The 23,205-nt window shown below is 39.4% G+C and overlaps 1 protein-coding gene across 9 annotated transcripts in view; it reads right to left on the bottom strand.

The window, feature by feature from the left end:
* The window catches only part of LOC125165718 (olfactory receptor 2G3-like), a 278,541-nt gene that overhangs the window by 93,754 nt on the left and 161,582 nt on the right, over positions 1 to 23,205 (bottom strand). Inside the window, exon 1 of one of the 9 annotated variants that reach the window (XR_007152201.1) lies at positions 2,390 to 2,433. The exons of the other annotated variants lie outside the window; for them this stretch is intronic. The gene's annotated coding sequence lies outside the window, so the exon portion shown is untranslated. Of the gene's footprint in view, positions 1 to 2,389; positions 2,434 to 23,205 lie in introns of those variants that run through there. 9 annotated transcript variants of the gene reach the window in all.

Here is a 23,205-nt window from a genome sequence, read left to right as displayed (position 1 = left end):
TCCAGAAGAGTGAGAACACGCCGGATAAAGGCTTAAATTTCCCTGAAGTCTCCAGGACAACTTTGTTCCATCAACAAAAGAATCCCTAAACCCTGGTCCCTAGTCTGTCTTTTCTCTCATCCCTAAACTCTGCCTACACTTATTTTTGTAGCCCTGCCTCCTACTTCTGAGGATAAATTAGACCAACCTGCTAGGCTAACGCGCCCTGCTCATTTTATTCAACAACTATGTTTTGAGAAACTACTCTCTGCCGGGCCTGGTGGTTTGTGCTAAAAATGAAAAGATGAACAAAGCAGGATTTGACCATACCTTCAGGAGAATGCATATTGGGGTTATAAATTTACCAAAGAGTTTTTTAAAAATATATTAAAAACTGTAATAATTGATTTAAAGGAAAACAGCATAGGGTCTACCCTGATCCAGAGATGTCATCAAAAAACTTCCCTGAGAAAACATGGATTGAAATGTCAGGTATGAGCAGGGGTTAGGCAGGTCAAGGTGACTTGGGTGTGAAGTCTGGAGGCTGGAGGCAGCATGAAGCTGGGAGGCCCAGGAGCCCAGAATGAGGGGGAGGGCCAGGAGGGCCAGGAGGCACTCGGGTGGGGTTGGAGTCATTCAGGATCTAACGTCAGAAGGAGGATATTTCAGGGACCAGAGATGTCCATGTTCTGGAAGGCCCTTCTGGCCGCTGAATGGACAATGGACTGGAAGGGGGAGTAGTGGACAGAACAAGGTCACTGTTTCAGTTGTCCAGATAGGAGGTGATAGTATTTCAGACTATAGTGGTAAGGACTGAGTCAGAGGAAAAAGAGGCAGTGGAGGGATATTAGGAGACACAATTTGTGAATTTGGGGTACAAAGTGAGGAAGACAGTGAATTAGGAACAATAATCGCCATGGACATACATGGACTGACCAGTGGCTCCACAAGCCTTAAAGCCTCCCATTCTGACACCAAACACAAAAGCCCATGAAATAGCACATCATGCCCATGTTACAAGCCCACATTAAAAAAAAATAAGCTTCAGAGAGATTAAATAATTTGCCTAAAGTTACACAGATATACATTTCAGTTACCAACCTTGAGGACTGTGCTGTGCTGACCTAGGTTCCTGGTTTGAGCGACTACATGGGTGGCAGGGTCAGTGACCAGCACAGGGAAAGCTGGAAGGGGCCTGGCTCCAAGGGAAAATCATGGGTTCAGTGTCAGCTGTGTGGTGTTTGAGGAAACTTTGAGATAATGCACGGAAATACGTCAGAGAAATAGTGATTGTCTTGGACAAAAGGAAAAGTGGTCCTAGAGAGACAAGCTCTAATAGGTCAGTATGACATGGTTGGTGTGGATGGGACAGCGGGGAGCAGGGAGTGAGCACTGGCTTCCAGAACTCATGGGCTGGATAAAGCAGCAGCAAACCGGGACAGGGAGGAAGGAGGAGAAAGACAGGAAGAAATACAGGCAGTTCCTTGATTTCAGTTAATGCATGACAATGGCACTGCCATCACAGGACCAACTTTCCTGCCAGACCACCCTTCAAGGAAGGTTTCCCTGCTGGAAACCCACGTCCCACACAGCACAGGTCTAGGGAGGGAACAGGAGTCAGCAGACAGAGGGGCTTGCACCACCCCAGCCCCTTCCCCAGGTCTTCTTCTCCCTCACCACCCTGTCATCTGGGTCCCCAGGCTTGTCTGCCCCACAATCATCTGGTCCCCCAACCATGTCCTTCCCAGCCCCATGTGCTGGGTGAGCTGTCCTGCAGGGGCGGGTGACATAATTCACACAGTGCTCCGCCCTGACAGGACCACCTGGAAACCACAGTATCTTTTCTTTAGTTTTTCAGGATCCACCCTTTTCATCATTTGCATCTACTGAGCCCAGCTGTCCTTCCTCCTGCCCCATTTCTATCCGCCAATCTTCATTTCCTCAAAGCTCAGCTCAAAGGTGACTGTTTGCTTCCACTGAAAATTATGTTTCCCCCTTCCTGAGAACTACGGGCTTCTGTTTAGATCTCAACTACACCCTGAGTGTATTTGTGTGATTTATGTCATCTACGTGGCCTTAATCCTGGGGGACACTTGTCCTGTTTTACTCATCTGTTTCCTCACAGGTTACTTGGGGACGCAGTGGTTTCACATTGGGTAATGGATCACCACTGTGGGAATGCCAGGCACTCCAGCAGAATTTCCAAGAAAAAAAAAAAAAGAGAGAGAGAGAGTTCCTTCTCTTCCTTACATATTCATAAAGCTGTAGAACTTAGAAAAAAGGTTTCACATCTGCCAAATCATTTTATTCCCATATAGTCATGAGTTATTGTTGAGGAAACTAAAAATGACAGAAGATAACTAATGCTTTTAAGCTCACACAGTTAGCAAACTAGAAAAAAAAGAATTACCCTTCCTCCAAATCTGGAACAATGTCCCCCGGGTGGCACTCAAGTCACTTTACAGGTGACACCGTGGGTGTGGATCGACCCCAGCACGGACGAGACCACGGGTCATAATTCTCCAGGTGGAGCACAGATATTTCACACAGACTTACAGGAAAACATCTCTTCCCTCTCTTATCCAAGACGAAGAAATCTGGCATAATACAAGAAAAAAAATAAACGTTTCCAGGGGTTCACAGCACACCAAGGTCTCAAGGATGGCCACTGAGGACCCATAAAGAATTGGCCTCAGAAAATCCATGAGAAAGTCCCGACTCCCTTGCTTCCTTCTAACAGACTCGGTGCGTCTTCATTAGACAGAGTTCTCAAAACAGGAACCTTAGAAATACAGTGTTAACTGGCCAGAATTATCAAAGTATATTATGCAATCCCTTACTTACAACTGATATCACACAGCAAACACAGAAACTGCTGAGCACTGCCAGGGCCTCAGAAATAATACCCAGCACGCAGGGACACGTGAGAGAGTCTGCTTGTGATGAACCCAGGCAGGGCGTGTTTCTGACACTTGTCCACAGTACGTGGCACTTTAGTCTCTTCTCTATTTTCGCAGAATAAAGACACTACCTTTTATTTAATAAGGAAGCAGCAAACCAGTAGAGGGACCTTCTGAGTGATATCAAGTCACCCGAAAGGAAGGAAGCCCCTGGTTCGCACACAGTCAGCCTCCGTCCTCCCTGGGCTCATCACACTCCCCAGAGCAAGGCATGGGGGAGCGTGTCTTCAACAGAAGAGGAGTCTAGCTGGGGAATTAGAGAACACTTACTCGCCCGTGATGGAAAACACGCCAAAGGAGTGAAGGTTACCATTCAGACTCAGAATGTGCCATGGAGCTGCTTTTATGAGCACAAGGAGTGGCGATAATGATGGCCCCCGGAGACCGAACGAGGGGTCTTGTACCTGAGCGTCTCCTCGGTCCCCGAGGGCCAGTGCAGCGCGCGGGAGCGGATGCGCAAGCCTGTGACCCTTGATGCAGAAGATCCCGTATCTTGCGGGGCCCCTTCCAGAGCCTTGGAGATACACCACCGGGACCTCTGGGCACAAGTCCTGAGACACACTCGCGGTGATTCCTGCCGCGGAGGCTCCATCCAGCAGCTCTGCTTCCGTCATAGCCCTGCTTCAGGACATCTCATGAGGAATCAGAACTGCTCCTCTCGGCCCCAGCTGACCAGTGAGAAGTTTCTTGCATCCCTTCCCCACCAGCCGAGGATATGCAGCTCGCTACTTCCTTGCCACTTTGCCACAGCGCAGAATATCAGCCTCGGGCACTAAAATCCCAGGCAGATAATACAATCTTTTTCTCTGCTGACTTAAGGAGAAGCAGCCTCATTTCCTTCTGGAGCTGGGGAGGCTTATACAGCACACCCAGTCTCACCAAGGAAAGTTAACACACAGATTAACTCTGCAGCCACTGAATCAGTTCTTTAAATATCCACTTCTTTGCAAGTTGTGCAAAAGTTGGTGATGTAGAACCTTACTTTTGGTAGATTTGCCCGTTGGCTTTGAGATCCCAGCTGAAACAGAGACGTCATACCCTAACATCTTGTAAGACACACAGCACATTGTGCTAAAAAGCTTTTTAATAAAATTGATTGAGGAACAAAAATGTCTGGAGACCACTTCTCCCTCCCAATCCACATGTTATGATGTTAAGCCATTTTCAAAGCAATTTAGTTCCTGACACCACCATGATGACTGTAGAATATAATCCCATCATTCCGAAATCTGTCCCATCATTATGTATCACACACTTTATCCCTCTGGGAAGCTAGAGACCATCATCTGGCCGGGACGCACCTCGTGCGAAGGGAAGTGCCCTGACAGCACAGTGAAGCTTTCAGGAAAGTGTAAATTGCACAGAATTGGTCTTCACAACTCTACCATTTCCCCCAGAGATACGTGTGCCGTCCACAGCAGCACACCAGGCTCCGTACACGTCCTTGTTGTGACCTGCCTTACTCAGGTCACCAGCAGTCTTGAACATCTCCGTGAAGACATTGCTTCCTCAGCCATTCGGGTTTTCTCTCCTCTCAACCTGCCTCTGTTTACCCTTCCTACATATTCTTGATTAAGTTTCCCACCTTTTCTTATTCCCTTGTAGGATTTCCTTATTTGTATAGGACATCATCAGTCACTTATAAATCTTAGTGTTTGCAAATAACTTCTAGTCATCTACCATCTGTGTGTTAACTATATAATGTCTTTAATAGAAACAAACCTTTGATTGGGTCACGATAAAATCTGTGATTTCTCAGGTTCTGGGTTGTGCATTTTGAGGCTTATTTAGGAAGTTTTTCCTCATGCTAGGTCACAAATATATTCTCTTATACTTTTATATTAACTTCATAGTTTTCAAATTTAAATTTTTGTTTTTAACCCATTCTTCTTACACAGTTCATCTTTTTTTACAGACTGAAAGTTAGAAATCTAATTTTAGTTTTCTGCATTTAGTGATCTGGTTTTTCCAAAGTCCTCCCAAACTTTCTCCATTTGTTGTAGTTCCATGATTAGTATTCATTCTGTCTCCACCCAGATACCTGGCTGTCTCTGAGATCTCTGCCCCACGGGACTTTTGTTTCTGAGCCAAGAACATGATTTTCTATTAATAGGCCTTATAATATGTCTTACTGTCAGGTTGGACAATTCTTCCTTTAATTTTTTTTTCATATTCAAAAATTACCCTCATACAATATTTAGAAGTTTAAGTTCATTGTATCAACTTATAAATTATGTAGGAGAAAATTGACATATTTTAATGTGTCTCTAGCCAAAGACACATAATAACTTAATTTATGTAAATATTTTTTAAAGTTTTAATTAGATCCCAATTAGTTAACATACAGTGTAATATCAGTTTCAGGTATAGAATTTAGTGATTCAACACTTCCATACAACATTCAGTGCTCATCCCAGCAAGTGCTCTCCTTAATCTCCATCACCTATTTCATCCCACCCCCTACCTCCCCTCTGGAAACCACCAGTGTGTTCTCTGTAGTTAACAGTCTCTTTCTTGGTTTCTCTCTTTTTCCCACTTTGCTTGTTTCTTTTGTTTCTTAAATTCCAGATATGAGTGAAATCTTGTGGTACTTGGCTTTCTCTGAGTTTTTTCATTTAGCATAATATACTCCAGTTTCATCTACATTGTGGAAAAGATTTCATTCTTTTTCAACACCAAGTAATATTCCATTATATATCTAATGGAATACACACACACACACACACACACACACACACACACACCATGTCTTCTTTATCCATTCATCAGTCAATGGGCATTTGGGCTCTTTCCATAATTTGGCTGTTGTCGGTAGTGCTGCTATAAACATTGGGGTGCCTGTGCCCCTCAAACAGGCACTCCTATATCCTTTGGATAAATAGCTAGTAGTGCAATTGCTGTGTTGTAGGATAGTTCTATTTTTAATTTTTTGAGGAACCTCCACACTGTTCTCCAGAGTGGCTGTATCAGTTTGCATTCCCATCAACAGTGCAAAAGGGTTCCTCTTTCTCCACATCCTTGCTAACATCTATTGTTGTTTGAGTTGTTAATTTTAGCCACTCTGACAGGTGTGAGGTGGTATCTCATCCTGGTTTTGATTTGTATTTCCATAATAAGTGATTTTGAGCATTTTTTCATGTTTCTGTTAGCCATCTGGATGTCTTCTTTGGAAAAGTGTCTGTTCATGTCTTCTGCCCATTTCTTAACTGGATATGTTTTTTGGGTGTTGAGTTTGGTAAGTTCTTTATAGATTTTGTATACAAACCCTTTATCAGATTTGTTATTTGCAAATATCTTCTCCTATTCCGTCAGTTGCATTTTAGCTTTCATTGTTAATTTGCTGTGCAGAAGCTTTTTATCATGATGAGGTCCCAATAGTTAATGTTTGCTTTTGTTTCCCTTGCCTCACAAGAACTATCTAATAAAGCTGCTGTGGCTGAGATCAAAGAAGTTACTGCCTGTTTTCTCCTCCAAGATTTTGATGGTTTCCTCTCTCACATTAGGTCTTCCATACATTTTGAATTTATTTTTGTGTATGGTGTAAAAAAAACTGGTCCATTTTTATTCATTTTATACAAATCTTTACTCATGCCAGTTCAAACAATTTAATACTTTGTCCATATAGTTCTATGTATCTCTAATAAATTAATTCTGTATGCTATAATATCAGTTGCATCTTCTCTCTACTATATCATTATCCAGAAATTTTGGTGAACTCTCTTCTTAGTCTATTGATTCTCTTTGATTTCTAGAGAGTTCATGGTACATATAAAGTCTCATCTCTTTTTAATCATTACATAACATGTTTCTGGATCTCGCCTGATAGGATGGACTAATATTGGCAAAGAAACAGCAATGGTAGTGGACATCCTAACCCTACAGGAAAGCATCTGTAGTTTCTCCATTACAGGTGATTGCTCTGGTTTGTTCACATATAACACTTAGTAACTGTGTGAAATTCCCTTTTATTATTACTTTAGTAAAGTTTTGGAGTCATAAACACATGCTGACCTTTATCAAATGCTTTTTGTGTGACAAGTAAAACAACTATAACTTTTGTTCTTTGCAGGCTCCTGATGTGTTGATTGACACTGACAGATTCTAATGTTGAGCACAGATCTCCTCTGCTGAAGTATTACTCTCATTAGAAAGTGAGCCATCCTCTCTCTCCAGAGCAGCCAGAGGCCAGTGACTGACTGACCTAGGGTGGCAAAGGCTGGCTCCCTGCCTTGATGTGAAACTGGATGCTACCACAAAATTTGTATGCAGGTCTCCTCAGGGACAAGACCAATGCTTGCATCACCCTTGCTTAGCTTTCCTACTCTGCCTTGCCTCCTTCACTCCACTCCTGCTAAGAGCTCATGTCAGAATCTGCTTCTGGGAGCCTGACTGAAGATAGTGTATGGGAAGGAGCCAAGATGTGAAACAGCATGGAAGCTTTTTTCTGTCTCGTGTCCGTGAAATACAGCCAGACCAACACTGAACCACCCTACACACCTAGAAAACTGATTGCAGGATTAACACAACAATCTGCACAACCTGAACCACAGAATTCAGCAGGTATGCAGCGTGGAGAGCTGAACTTGAGGAGCAAGAAGCCACGAAAGGTAGGGAACTACTTTTGCAGGTGGAGAGAGGACGGAGACTGGGGGGTGGGAGAAGGAGCATACAGGAAAGGCACCCATCCCTGAAAACAGCTGGAGAGAAAGTGGAAAACTGGAAACAGCTGCAGGGACTAAACTAAAAAGGGACAAAGGAGAAAGGAGAAATGAGAGGGTTTAAATTCCATTAAGACTGTAAACAAGGGGAGGACAAAGGAGGCAATTCCACAGCTCGATACCTGGAGGTGCTCTGGTGGGAAGGGCGAATCCCCAGGAACAGAGTGGGGTCTGGGAGGATATGGGGCCACACGGGGTAAAGCAGTTCCACTGCCAGAAGGACATTTGGTAGAGACTGTTGAAGCCACCTGGTCCCAGCAGACCCCAGAAGGCAGCCACATTTGCTGGTGCTGGGGCAAGGTAGTTAAGGGTGAAGCCTGGTGCCTGATATGTGTTGTGATTTTCCATAATCCCTGAAACACTGATGCTACACTGTCCCGTGAACATTTTCTGGGATGGGCTGGCACCTGGCTGCAGTCTCGGGGCACCGGCAACAATCCAGGGTATACCCTGGGTGCAGCCGATATTTGGCCATTGCTCACTCAGCCATTGCTCAGCGAGACCCTCCCACAGAGGGGCAGAATGGGTCAAAGCCGCAGTCCTTCAGAAGTAAGGGGCTGGGGAAAATAGCCACATCTGAGACAAAACTTGGGAGAGTGGTACTACCTGGGGCCTGGTCACAGAGAGTGAAAAAGCGGGAAGTGTATGAGAGCTGAAGACAGAGGATGGGTGCACGATTGCCAATCAGGGAGAACAGACTGGGTAGCAGGGTGGCACCATTTTCACCACTCCCACACATGCACATACACACCTACGAGCACTGCAACAATCCACCCCAGTGGTCTAGCAGGGCCATATAGTAGAAAGCAGAGCTGTTACACTGAGCCCTGCCCAACTGGGCCAACTTCACTCTTCAAGAACACAAGTCTCACTGCCGGCTTAATTTATGGACTATAAAGAGCTACGTAGACTGACTTCTAGGGGAAAAAGAAAAAATTTCAGTCCTACTTCAGTCTGTTAGCAGGTTCATCTATTCAATTTTCTTTCTTTTTTTTTTTCTTTTTCTCTTTTACAATTCTTTTCTTTTTCTTGAATACAGAAATAAAAAATTCATTTTTATTTTCAAATTTATTAAAAATATCTTTCTTTAATTTTATTACTATATTTTTTACTTTTGTGTAAATTTTTACAACCTATACTTTACTTCCATCATTTTATTTTAGTCTACTTCAGTGTATTCACCTTTTCAAATTTTCAAACAATTTCCTTTTTTTTCTTTTCCTTTCTTTTTCTTTTTTTTTCTTTTCCATTTCCTTTCTTTTTTGTGAATACACTAAGAGAAAAACTTCATTTTTACTTTCAATTTCTATTAAAATATTATTTAATTTTCATTACTATATTTTTTGCTTTTATGTAATTTTTTAAAATTCTAATTTACTTCCGTCATTCTATTTTAGTCTACTACAATGTATTCACTTTTTTAAATTTTCAAACGATTTCTTTTTTCTTTTTTTCTCTTTTTCGTTTATTTTCTTTTTTCCTAAATACAGAAAAAGAAAAATTCACATTTATTAACTTTTATTTAAAATGTTTCCCTTTAATTTTTTTCTACTATATTCTTTACTTTTGTGTATATTTTTTCAAGTTCTATTTTATCCCCATAATCACATTTTAGTTTACTTCAGGGTATTCATTTTTTTCAAATTCTCAAATGATTTTCTTTTGTTTTTTTCTCTGCCTCTGTTTTTTTTCTCTAATCTATGAAACCACTTTTACCACCCAGACCAAAACACATCTAGGTTCTAGCATCATCTATTCAATTTGTGTGTGTGTGTGTGTTTAATTTTTAATTTTTATATTTTTTATTTTTAATTTTTTTAATTTCAATTTTTCTACCTCATTAATTCCTTTTCTCCCTTCAAAATGACAAAACGAAGGAATTCACCCCAAAAGAAAGAGCATGAAGAAACGACAGCCAGGGATTTAACCAACACAGACACAAGCAAGATGTCTAAACGAGAATTTAGAATCATGATAATAAGAATACTAGCTGGAGTCGAAAATAGACTAGAATCCCTTTCTGCAGAGATAAAAGAAGTCAAAAATAGCCACAATGAAATTAAAAATGCTATAACTGAGCTGCAATCACAGATGGATGCAGCAGCAGAAAGGATGGACTAGGCAGAACAGAGAATCAGCGAGGACTGCCTTATAGAGGACAGTCTTATAGAGTCTTATAGAGGACTGCCTTATAGAGGACAAACTTATAGAGAATAATGGAGCAGAAAAAAAGAGGGAGATTAAGGCAAAAGGCATGATTTAAGAATTAGAAAAATCAATGACTCATTAAAAAGGAACAACATCAGAATCATAGGGGTCCCAGAGGAGGAAGAGAGAGAAATAGGGGTAGAAGGGTTATGTGAGCAAATGATAGCAGAAAACTTTCCTAACCAGGGGAAAGACACAGACATCAAAATCCAGGAAGCACAGAGGACCCCCATTAGATTCAACAAAAACCGACATCAACAAGGCATATCATAGTCAAATTCACAAAATACTCAGGCAAGGAGAGAATCATGGAAGCAGCAAGGGAAAAAAGTCCCTAACCTACAAGGGAAGACAGATCAGGTTTGCAGCAGACCTATCCAGAGAAACTTGGCAGGCCAGAAAGGAGTGGCAGAATATATTCAGTGTGCTGAATCAGAAAAATAGACAGCCAAGAATTCTTTATCCAGCAAGGCTGTCATTCAAAATAGAAGGAGAGATAAAAAAGTTTCCCAGACAAACAAAAATTAAAGGAGTTTGTGACCACTAAACCAGCCCTGCAAGAAATTTCCCTGCAAGGGGGGATTTCTGAGGGGAGAAAAGATGAAAAAAAATATATATATATATATACATATGCATATATATACATATACATAAATAAATAAATGAATATCAAAAGCAACAAAAGATTAGAAAGGACCAGAAAACACCACCAGAAACTCCAACTCTACAAGCATCATAATGGCAATAAATTCATATCTTTCAGTACTCACTCTAAACATCAATGGACTCAATCCTCCAATCAAAAGACATACGGTAACAGAATGGATAAGAAAACAAGATCCATCTATATGCTGTTTACAAGAGACCCACTTTAGACCTAAAGACACCTTCAGATTGAAAATAAGGGGATAGGGAACCATCTATCATGCTAATGGTCAACAAAAGAGAGCTGGAGTAGCCATACTTATATCAGACAATCTAGACTTTAAAATAAAGACCATATCAAGAGATGCAGAAGGGCATTTTATCATAATCAAGGGGTCTATAGACCAAGAAGACCTAACAATTGTAAGCATTTCTGTGCCAAATGTGGCAGCACCCAAATATATAAATCAATTAATCACAAACATAAAGAAACTCATTGATAGTAATACCATTATAGAAGGAGACTTCAACACCCCACTCACAACAATGGACACATCATCTAATCAAAAAATCACCAAGGAAACAATGGCTTTGAATGACACACTGGACCAGATGGACTTCACATGTATATTCAGAACATTTCATCCTAAAGCAGCAGAATATACATTCTTCTCCAGTGCACATGGAACATTCTCCAGAATAGACCATATACTGGGACACAAATCAGCCTTAAGTAAGTACAAAAAGATCGAGATCATACCGTGCATATTTTCAAACCACAATGCTATGAAACTCAAAATCAACCACAAGAAAAAAATTGGAAAGGTAAGAAATACTTGGAGACTGAAGACTATCCCACTAAAGAATGAATGGGCTAACCAAGCAGTTAAAGAGGAAATGAAAAGGTATATGGAAGTCAATGAAAACGATAACACCACAACCCAAAACCTCTGGGATGCAGCAAAGGCGGTCATATGAGGAAAGTATATAGCAATCCAGGCCTTCCTAAAGAAGGAAGAGAGATCTCAGATACACAACCTAACCTTATGCCTTAAGGAGCTGGAAAAAGAACAAATAAAACCCAAACCAGCAGAAGACAGGAAATAATACACATTCAAGCAGAAATTAATGCTACCGAAACCAAAAAAACAGTAGAACAGATCAATGAAACCAGAAGCTGGTTCTTTGAAAGAATTAACAAAATTGATAAACCACTAGCCAGTTTGATCAAGAAGAAAAAGGAAAGGACCCAAATAAGTAAAATCAAGAATGAAAGAGGAGAAATCACAAACAACACAACAGAAATAAAAACAATAATAAGAGAATATTATGAGCAATTATATGCCAATGAAATGGGCAATCTGGAAGAAATGGACAAATTCCTAGAAACATATACACTACCTAAAGTGAAACAGGAAGAAATAGAAAATTTGAACAGACCCATAAACAGTAAGGAAATAGAATTAGTAATAAAAAATCTGCCAAAAAACAAGAGTCCAGGGCCAGATGGCTTTCCAGGCGAATTCTACCAATCATTTAAGGAAGAGTTAACACCCATTCTCTTGAAGGTGTTCCAAAAAATAGAAATGGAAGAAAAACATCCAAACTCTTTCTATGAAGCCAGCATTACCTTGATTCCAAAACCAGACAGAGACCCCACTAAAAAGGAGAACTGTAGACCAATTTCCCTGTTGAACATGGATGCAAAAATCTTCAACAAGATATTAGCCAACCAGATCCAACAATACATTAAAAAAATTATTCACCATGACGAAGAGGGATTTATACCTGGGATGCAGGGCTGGTTCAATATCCACAGAACAATTAACCAGATTCATCACATCAAAAAGAAAGGACAAGAACCCTATGATCCTCTCAATAGATGCAGAGAAAGAATTTGACAAAATACAGCACCCTTGCTTGATAAAAACCCTCAAGAAAGTAGGGATAGAAGGATCATACCTCAAGATCGTAAAAACCATATATGAACGACCCAACGCTAATATCATCCTCAATGGGGAAAAACTGAGAGCTTTCCCCCTAAGGTCAGAACAAGACAGGGATGTCCACTCTCGCCACTGATATTCAACATAGTATTGGAAGTCTTAGCCTCTGCAATCAGACAACACAAAGAAATAAAAGACATCCAAATCAGCCAGGAGGAGGTCAAATTTTCACTCTTTGCAGATGACATGATAACTCTATATGGAAAACCCTAAGATCCCACCAAAAAAAAAAAAACCTGCTAGAATTGATTCATGAATTCAGCAAAGTTGCAAGATGTAAAATCAATGCACAGAAATCGGTTGCATTCCTATACATCAACAATGAACTGATAGAAAGAGAAATCAAGGAATTGATCCCATTTACATGCACCAAAACCCACAAAATACCTAGGAATAAATCTATCCAAAGAGGTGAAAAATCTATACACTGAAAACTATAGAAAGCTTATAAAAGAAAATGGAAGAAGACACAAAACAATGGAAAAACATTCCATGCTCTTGGGTAGGAAGAACAAATAATATTAAAATGTTGATAGTACCCAAAGCAATCTACATATTCAACGCAATCACTATCAAAGTAACACCAACATTCTTCACAGAGCTAGAACAAATAATCCTAAAATTTGTATGGAACCAGAAAAGACCCCAAATAGTCAAAGCAATCTGGGAAAAAAACAAACAAACAAACAAAGCAGGAGGCATCACAATCCCAGACTTTAAGCTATACTAAAAAACTATAATCATCAAGACAGTATGGTACTGGCACAAGAACAGACACTCAGATCTATGGAACAGAATAGAGAACCCAGAAATGGACCCACAAATGTATGACCAACTAACCTTGGACAAAGCAGGAAAGAATATCCAATGGAATAAAGACAATCTCTTCAACAAGTGGTGCTGGGAAAGCTGGACAGCGACATGCAGAAGAATGAAACTGGACCACTTTCTTACACCATACACACACACACAAAAATTCAAAATAGATGAAAGACCTCAATGTAAGACAAGAAGCCATCCAAATCCTCGAGGAGAAAGCAGGCAAAAACCTCTTTGATCTTGGCTGCAGCAACTTACTAAATATGTCTCTAGAGGAAGTGAAACAAAAGCAAAAATGAACTATTGGGACCTCATGAAAATCACAAGTTTCTGCACAGCAAAGGAAACAGTCAGGAAAACTAAAAGGCACCTGACAGAATGGGAGAAGATATTTGCAAATGGCATATCAGATAAAGGGTTAGTATCCAAAGTCTATAAAGAACTTACCAAACTCAACACCAAAAAAACAAATAATCCAGTGAAGAAATCGGCAAAAGACATGAATAGACACTTCTCCAAGGAAGACATCCGGATGGCCAACGGACACAGGAAAAGATGCTCTACATCACTCATCATCAGGGAAATACAAATCAAAACCACAATGAGATAGCACCTCACACCTGTCAGAATGGCTAACATTAACAACTCAGGCAACAACAGATGTTGGTGAGGATGCAGAGAAAGAGGATTTCTTTTGCACTGTTGGTGGCAATGCAAGCTGGTGCGGCCACTCTGGAAAACAGTATGGAGGTTTCTCAAAAAACTAAAAATAGAACTACCCAACGACCCAGGGATTACACTACTAGGCATTTATCCACGGGATACAGGCGTGCTGTTTTGAAGGGACACATGCATCCCAATGTTCACAGCAGCACTATCAACAATAGCCAAAGTATGGAAAGAGCCCAAATGTCCATCGATGGATGAATGGATAAAGCAGATGTGGTATATGTATACAATGGAGTATTACTCAACAATCAAAAAGAATGAAATCTTGCCATTTGCAACTGTGTGGATAGAACTGGAGGGTATTATGCTAAGTAAAATTAGTCAGTCAGAGAAAGACAAAAATCATGACTTCACTCACATGAGGACTTTAAGAGAGAAAACATATGAACATAAGGGAAGGGAAACAAAAATAATATAAAAACAGTGAGGGGGACAAAACAGAAGAGACACAAATATGGAGAACAAACTGAGGGTTGCTGGAGGGGTTATGGGAGGGGGATGGGCTAAATGGGTAAGGGGTATTAAGGTATCTACTCCTGAAATCATTGTTTCACTATATGCTAACTAATTTGGATGCAAATTTAAAAAAACCTTAAATTAAATTAAAAATAATAACAATAAATAAACATTAAAAAAATAGATGGTGTATGGTATGTGCTGGAAGGTTGGCTTGTGCATGCACACCCTGAATGTATTACTCATGACCTTTAAAATGTAGACATCCTGATCTCTCTCTATAGTCCCGTGAAGCAGAATGTGCAGTACTGCTGTTCAGCATTCAAGGTCAGGGTCTGCAGGTGTGTCCAGCCCAGAGGGTCTCCTTTGTAACCATGAGTAAATGAGTGGCCAGCCTTGATCCTCTGGGGGTGCTGGTCATGTGAAGAGAGGACAATCTACAGATGGCTGCTGGGCTAAGTTTCTATGCTATAAAAGTTTGCTGTACATAGATCCCAGCAGCCTGAAGTTTTGTCCAGCCAGCTGCTCCTGAACTTCCTGCACAAAAGTTCCCCCAATACACCTGGGTCTCTTCACTGTCTGAGTTTTTTCTTTGGCTTCACCAGACCATCTCCCGGCCTAAGTACAGAGTCTGCTGGGATGCAGTTAAACGTGGTAACATTCTATATCCAAGAGTAAGAACAAATTCCAGATATCTCATCCTTATCCTGTGGTTTGACAATTAACACAAAGTCCCCTGATCCCCCCAAGTCAATACCTAGGGCCTCTTGGTCTCATGAGCCCACTGTGTTCTTCTCCTCAAGTATCATTTGGCATTAGTGTAGACCACAATGTTAACACAGCATGTCTCTTTGGGCAGAGCCTGATATTTGTTACTGGAGGAGCAAAGGACAATACAAAGAAGATAGAAGTCACAGCTCCTGCCCTTGGAAAGTTTGAACAGTAATGAGCAGACAGACACAGCAGAAAGCAGCAGCATCTATGAAAAACATAGGCAATACTAAAGTGCAATTATACAGACACAGAAAAATGTCTAATTTGATTAAAGTGACTTAAGTCAGGCATCTCTGCATAGAGTTTGTTAACTTACATTTAAGGGCTAACCATGGATATGTAGGCTGAAAGTCTAGAAATTTTCGCTTTCATGGAATTGATATTCAGTTAAATGATTTTTGGTGAATCCAACCACTTTCCCATCACAACTCATCCTATGCATTACTTTGGCCCTGATTAACATAAAATGTCCTTCTACAAATTAATACATTTAGAAAAAAATTAAAGAATCATATAATTTGCCACACAGCATATAACTGGCTCTAACACCCAGTGAGGACTTGAGGATCCTGGCAGCTGGCCACGTGAGACCAGAGATGGCTGAGCTGTGGCTGACACATTTTTATTGCAGCTGGCTGATTCCCAGGCAGTCAGCTAAGCTGTACTTAGATTTTTGATCCCTGAAAATCTTGAGGTAATAACCATTTCTTATTTTAAGCTGCTAAATTTTAGGGTAACTTGTTACTCATGAGTATAACTAATAAAAGTAACATTTGAATCTTTTTTTTTAATTTGAAAAATCTACGATTGAAGGAAGCCATGTTAACCCAGAAAAATTAGTACAGATATAGTTGGCAACTTATGTAATATATATTGTCCATATTTACAAAGTGCATAATTAAGGAACAGTTTGTATGGAAGGTACATGTTCAGCTGTGCCCTAAATGCTTCATAAGAAAATCAACAAATTCAGGGGCACCTGGGTGGCTCAGTCCAGCATCAACTCTTGGTTTAGGCTCAGGTCATGATGTCATGGTTCATGGGATCGAGCCCCATGTCGGGCTCTGCACTAACAGTGTGGAGCCTGCTTGGGATTCTCTCTCTCCTTCTCTCTGCCCCTCCCCTGCTTGTGCTCTCTCTCTTTCTCTCTCTCTCTCAAAATACATAAATAAATGTAAATTTTTTTTGAAAAAGCAAAGAGAAAAAAATTACACAAAAGAATGTTGTTAGTCTCAAATGGAAGTAAAAGCTGGAGAATTATATAAAAGCCAGTAGTATAAATATTTAAGGCATCTAAGTTCACGGGGAAGATAACACCAAAAGAAACCGTGGGTGGCTGAGGAAGGAGCCATGTCTCAGACTCTCGCATTCTCTCTCTCTCTCTCTCTCTCTCTCTCTCTCTCTCTCTCTCTCTCCCCTCTCTCCGCCCCTCTCAAAAATAAATAAACATTAAAAAATTGTAAACATGTAGCTAGTAGATAAGCTTGGAACATGAAATTGTAGACTTAGTAATACGTGGCCATTTGTATTACCACAAATTTTATTTTTTTTGTTTTTTATTTTTTCCCACACAAATTTTATTTTATTTTCAGATATCACAAAAGTACTGAGACTTCGAATTGAATCTATACAAATTGGGGGGAAGGTGACATCATTAAATATTTCAATGCATAATATGGTTTATCTCTCCATTTTTATCTTTTTAATTTATTCTCAATAATATTTTAGACCTTTCCCCCTAGATTTTCAAATAATTTTTGAATAATTGCTTACCTAATCTTTAAAAATGTTGTGTTTTTTTTTATTTAAATTCACTCGTTAGGATCTTCAGTATAATGTAGAACAGAAGTATTGTTAGCAGAAATCCTTCCCTTTCAACATTTCACTATCAAAAACCATGTATTCTGTGGGTATTATGTAGAGATTTTCTATCAGTTTAGGGAGATTCTTAGTCCTAGATTTCCATGAATTGTGTTTTTTTATAATGAATAAACATTGGATTTAGCGCATGCTTTTTCTATGCATATCAGTATATATTACATTTCTTTCTTTTGTGTCCATATATCACACTGATGGAGTTTTACTATTAAATCAACTTTAAATACCTGAAGGAAGGCAATGTTAGCCACAATGTGTATTTTCACTGGAATCGATATGATCCTATTTTGTTCAGGATTTTCACTTTGATGTTCCTGGTTGATATAGGCCTGCAAGTTCTATTTCTTGTACTATTATTGATGGTTTTTACATGAATGTTCTAATAGCTTCATTGAATGCTTAACAGATACTTCTTACTTTTTCTATTCTATGGAAGACTTGGTAAGATTGCCATAATTTTATTTTATTTTTTATGGAATTTGCCAATAAAACCATCTAATAAAACCATCCAGGAAAACCACCTGATTTTTCTTATAGGAAAGTTACAATTACAGAGTGAATTCATCCAAAGCTCTATGATGAATGCATGACTCCAGCTTTTTTTATTCTTGTGTCAACTTTGGTAAGTTAGGTTGTTTTTTTATGCAAATTTTCAAAAGAGTTGACATAAAGTTGTTCATAACAGTGCCTTATATTTTTCAACTGGGGGAAAAGAGCAATTATAATTTGGAAATGACATAAATTTGGTTTTTTTAAATTTTTTAATGTTTATTTTATTTTTTATGAAATTTATTGACAAATTGGTTTCCATACAACACCCAGTGCTCATCCCAAAAGGTGCCCTCCTCAATACCCATCACCCACCCTCTCCTCCCTCCCACCCCCCATCAACCCTCAGTTTGTTCTCAGTTTTTATATTCGCAAATGACATATTGGACAAAGGGCTAGTATCCAAAATCTATAAAGAGCTCACCAAACTCCACACCTGAAAAACAAATAACCCAGTGAAGAAATGGGCAGAAAACATGAATAGACACTTCTTTAATGTTTATTTTTGAGAGAGAGAGACAGACAGAGCATGAGTTGGGGAGGGACAGGCAGAGAGGGAGACACACAGAATCTGAGGCAGGCTCCAGGCTCTGAGCTATCAGCGCAGAGCCCAAAGCAAAGCTCAAACTCATGGACCATGAGATCATGACAAGCTGAGTTCGGACGCTTAACCAACTGAGCCACCCAGGAGCCCCTAAATTTCCGTTTCTTGTTGTTCAGTGCAGATGATGCTAGCCCAACATGGGGTAGGCACACCAGACAAGCTTAAAAATCACCAGTAGTGATAAATGCACACTGACATGTAAAGAAACCACTATACAAAAATTTTGACATTCATTTTTCCCTCAGATCCTAAACTACATTTGTTTCATTTATTTTTAGTGAACCATATATGAAATTTTATACTAACAAATTAACTCATTTGAATAAGTTTTTTTTTTCATTTTCAAATAAAACTGCCCAACAAGGCACAACTGTTAAATGTGGGCATGACTGTTAGTGGGAATGAAAATTGGTGCAGCCACTCTGGAAAACAGTGTGGACATTCCTCAAAAAATTAAAAATAGACCTACCCTATGACCCAGCAATAACACTGCTAGGAATTTACCCCAGGGATACAGGAGTGCTGATGCATAGGGGCACTTGTACCCCAATGTTTATAGCAGCACTCTCAACAATAGCCAAATTATGGAAAGAGCCTAAATGTCCATCAACGGATGAATGGATAAAGAAATTGTGGTTTATATACACAATGGAATACTACGTGGCAATGAGAAAGAATGAAATATGGCCCTTTGTAGCAACATGGATGGAACTGGAGAGTGTGATGCTAAGTGAAATAAGCCATACAGAGAAAGACAGATACCATATGGTTTCACTCTTATGTGGATCCTGAGAAACTTAACAGAAACCCATGGAGGAGGGGAAGAAAAAAAAAGAGATTAGAGTGGAAGACAGCCAAAGCATAAGAGACTGTTAAACACTGAGAACAAACTGAGGGTTGATGGGGGGTGGGAGGGAGGGGAGGGTGGGTGATGGGTATTGAGGAGGGCACCTTTTGGGATGAGCACTGGGTGTTGTATGGAAATCAATTTGACAATAAATTTCATATATTAAAAAAAACTGAGAACAAACTGAGGGTTGATGGGGGGGTGGGAGGGAGGGGAGGTGGGTGATGGGTATTGAGGAGGGCACCTTTTGGGATGAGCACTGGGTGTTGTATGGAAACCAATTTGACAATAAATTTCATATATTGAAAATAAATAAATAAATAAATGTGGGCATGAAAAACCGGCCAGCTCAACAGTGTAATATTTATTGGCAAACATGATCTTAAAGAGTCCACTACATGCTTTCTTATATTTAAGCTGCATAAGACTCATCTTAGCTTGATCAGTTGGGGACAGGGCACCAGTAAAATAATTCATGAAGCTAGCTTGTGTGTTTGGAATGAAATTATTTTGTAAGACGTAAGTAAAAGATTGAATTTTATCCTAATGGGAAGGAGAATGAGTTGAAAATACTTTATTTCCAAACCATCATCTCTATTAATTCTTCATTACAGACTTCTGCATTTCCATCAGTCTCTGCCTGTGTGATGATTCCACCATCTTCTTCCAGCAGTAACACTTCCCCTAAGCTTGTCAGTGTGAGATGTGACTCTGCCTTGGTGCCGTCTAACCATTATCGGCCTTGTTGAAAAACTCAGTTACCTGTGGATCTGCCTTCACACTCTGTATCTTTCATTTTTATAATCATCATGGTAAAATTTCTGGCAAATCAGTGGTACATTGATTTCTTTCATTACACCTTGTATTTCTTCTGGGTGCCAACTGAGAGAAGGTAGGAAAGCCCCCACTTCCTTTGTTGTAACAACACTGTCGCCATTTTTGAGAGATGGATTCTTCTGTTTGGTCACAGATCAGCCGCCATATGTGCAGAGGAAAGACAAAGGGTCAGACAAGTTCAGGGGGTTGAGTACCTGTGGGTATCCCCCTGCTACTGCTGGGCACACCATTGCCACCCTGGAAGCAACCTGCATGTTCCTTATGTGAGCAGAAGCATTCTTCATTCCTGATATTGATTATCCTGACTTCTCTCACTATCACTGATCAATCTTGCCATGGATTGTAAATTTTATTAGCTTTTTTAAAAAATTTGAGTACAGTTGATACGCAATGTTCCATTATTGTGAGTTGCACAGCATGGTGATTGACAGGCTCACACATGATGCTGTGTCCACCACCTGTCTCCAGACATCACTGTTACAGCATCACGCACACATTCTCTACCCTGTGCCTTTTACCCTGTGACTTATTCATTCCTAACTGGATGTCTGAAAAAACCAACACTTCACTTTAATTGTTAGTATTTTTATTCTTATATTCATTCTTTCAAATTTTCTACCTTCTGTAGGTTTGTTTTCCTCTTCCTGTCTAACACATTGAGATGGATATTTACATCATACATTTTTGGTTTTTCCTCAATTCTAATATATGTATGTAAGGCTATAAATTCCTCATGAGCACACCCATAACAGAATCCAGTAACTTGAAATGTCATTTATCTCTCATTCCAAAATGTTTCCTAATTTCCAATGCAATATTATATTAACCCATGCATTGTTTAGAAATGTAGTCCTTAATTCCCAAATAAATATTTTATTTTTGTTGTTGATGACTAACTTAACATATTGAATGCCTTCAATTCTCTGAGTTTGTTAAAACTTTTAATGGTCCAATGTATAGTCAATTTTTACAAATGTTCCACGCGCCTTTTGAAAAACACATACTCTGAATCATTGAATTTAATGTCCTATGATGATCATGATGAACTCATCTGTAATTATAGTTCAAATTTTAATCTTTACTCATTTTAGTCCGCTTGTCTTAACAGTTACTGAGTGAAATGTAACATTTTCACCATGTAATTACAAATCTATGTATATTCGATATTGGTGTTGTAGATTGTTTATATATTTTGAGGCCACTTAAAAACAGGAGCATACAACTTTAGAATTGTTTCATTTTACAGATGAATTAATATACATTGATTTTTAGTGATCCTCTTTATCCCTGGGCATGAATCAAGGTTATCCAGAGAATCAGAACAGAGTGTGTACGTGTGTGTGTGTTATTATTTTATATGTCTCTATCATCTATCTATCCTGTCACCTATCTACCCATCTATCTATCTATCTATCTATTGATAATCTATCACCTATCATCTATCTATTGATAATCTATCGCCTCTATAACTATCATCTATCTATCTATCCATCAAGAAATTTTTCATAAGGAATTGGCCAGCGTCATTATGGAGGCCATCAAGTCCACAACCTGCACCCAGTTCAAGTCTGACAGCCAGCAGTTTGCACTGATGTCCCCATTCAGTGGCTCTCAGGCAGGAGAAGTCTCTTGCTTAGGAAGAGTCAGCCTTTTGTTCTTTTCAGGCCTTCAGCTGGTTACATGAGGCCCACCCATACTACAGATGTCAGTCTACTTTACAAGTCTACCAATTTAAATGTGAATCTCATACAAAAACACCTTCATAGAAACATCCAGCATATTTGGATATTTTGCCAGCTATCTGAGAAAACCATGGCCCAGTCAAGTTGACACATAAAAATAACCATCACATTCTGATAATACCATTCATCCTAAAAATTGTGTTCTGCTATAAATATAGATATACAACCTTTCCTTTTGTTAATATTTGCATGATATAACTTTCATTGTCTTTTACATTTAGCTTTTCTGCACCTTTCTGTTTGGGATGATGTAGCTCTTGTAAGCAACATCGACTTGTCAGGGATTTTTTCCTACCAGCCTGACACTCTGGCCTTTTAACTGAAGTACGTCATCCATTTGAGTTTAAAGTAAGAACTGGTATTTGGGAGTTTAAATCTACTATCTCATTTTGTATTTTCTTTCTGTCCCTTGTCCTATGTCCTTTTCTTTCCTTTGTTCCTCTCTTTTTATAAACTTTGAATTATTTACAACCTTTATCAATTTAGAAGCTATACATTCTTTACCTGGTCATTGGTGGTTATGCCTTAAACAAAAAATCGCATCCTTGGTTGATAAAACTCAGTTGTTAGTTGGTATTTTACCCCCCTCCAGCACAATACTTTGCGACCTTCTAATTCCACTTACCTTCTCCCAACTTACAGGCTATTGCTGTAACGGATATTAATTCTATAAGTAATTCAACCTTCACAGCATATTACCTTTATTATTATTTTATGCAGTACATATTCATTTAGATTTGCCAATATATTTAAATTATTGATTCTCTCATCCTACTTAGAAACCGTCCACTTGTGATCATTTTCTGCCCTGTTTGCTACTAGTGAGATGTCAACTTGTATTTATCTGAAATTGTCTTTATTTAACTTTCATTTTTTTTTTTAATTTTTTTTTCAACGTTTATTTTTTGGGACAGAGAGAGACAGAGCATGAACAGGGGAGGGGCAGAGAGAGAGGGAGACACAGAATCGGAAACAGGCTCCAGGCTCTGAGCCACCAGCCCAGAGCCTGACGCGGGGCTCGAACTCACGGACCGCGAGATCGTGACCTGGCTGAAGTCGGCCGCTTAACCAACTGCGCCACCCAGGCGCCCCTTAACTTTCATTTTTGAGAATACTGCATTATGTAGAAAATTCTAGGATTCTAGTTCTTTTTTTTCACCCACTGAAGGTATTATTTTCCTCTCTTAAAAATAATCTAGTCTGTTGTTACTGTTGAAAAAATCATCTTTCAATCTTCCTATGGTTCTTTTGGAGGTTATTGTTCTTGTTTTTAAGTTTTCTTTTGCCACACTCTTCTTCAATCTCAATATAATACGTTTGTGTATAGAATTTATTATTTGTCATGCCTGGGTTTACTTGGGCTTTTTAAGAACGGATTAATGTTTTCAAGTTTGGAATATTTTTAAGTTTATTTATTTTTGAGAGAGAGAGAGAGAGACAGAGTGTGAGCAGGG

The sequence above is a fragment of the Prionailurus viverrinus genome, chromosome B2, assembly GCF_022837055.1.
Source record: "Prionailurus viverrinus isolate Anna chromosome B2, UM_Priviv_1.0, whole genome shotgun sequence".
NCBI lineage: Eukaryota > Metazoa > Chordata > Mammalia > Carnivora > Felidae > Prionailurus > Prionailurus viverrinus.
Note: the sequence above shows the minus strand (reverse complement) of the source record. Positions and strands in the feature narration are given on the sequence as shown.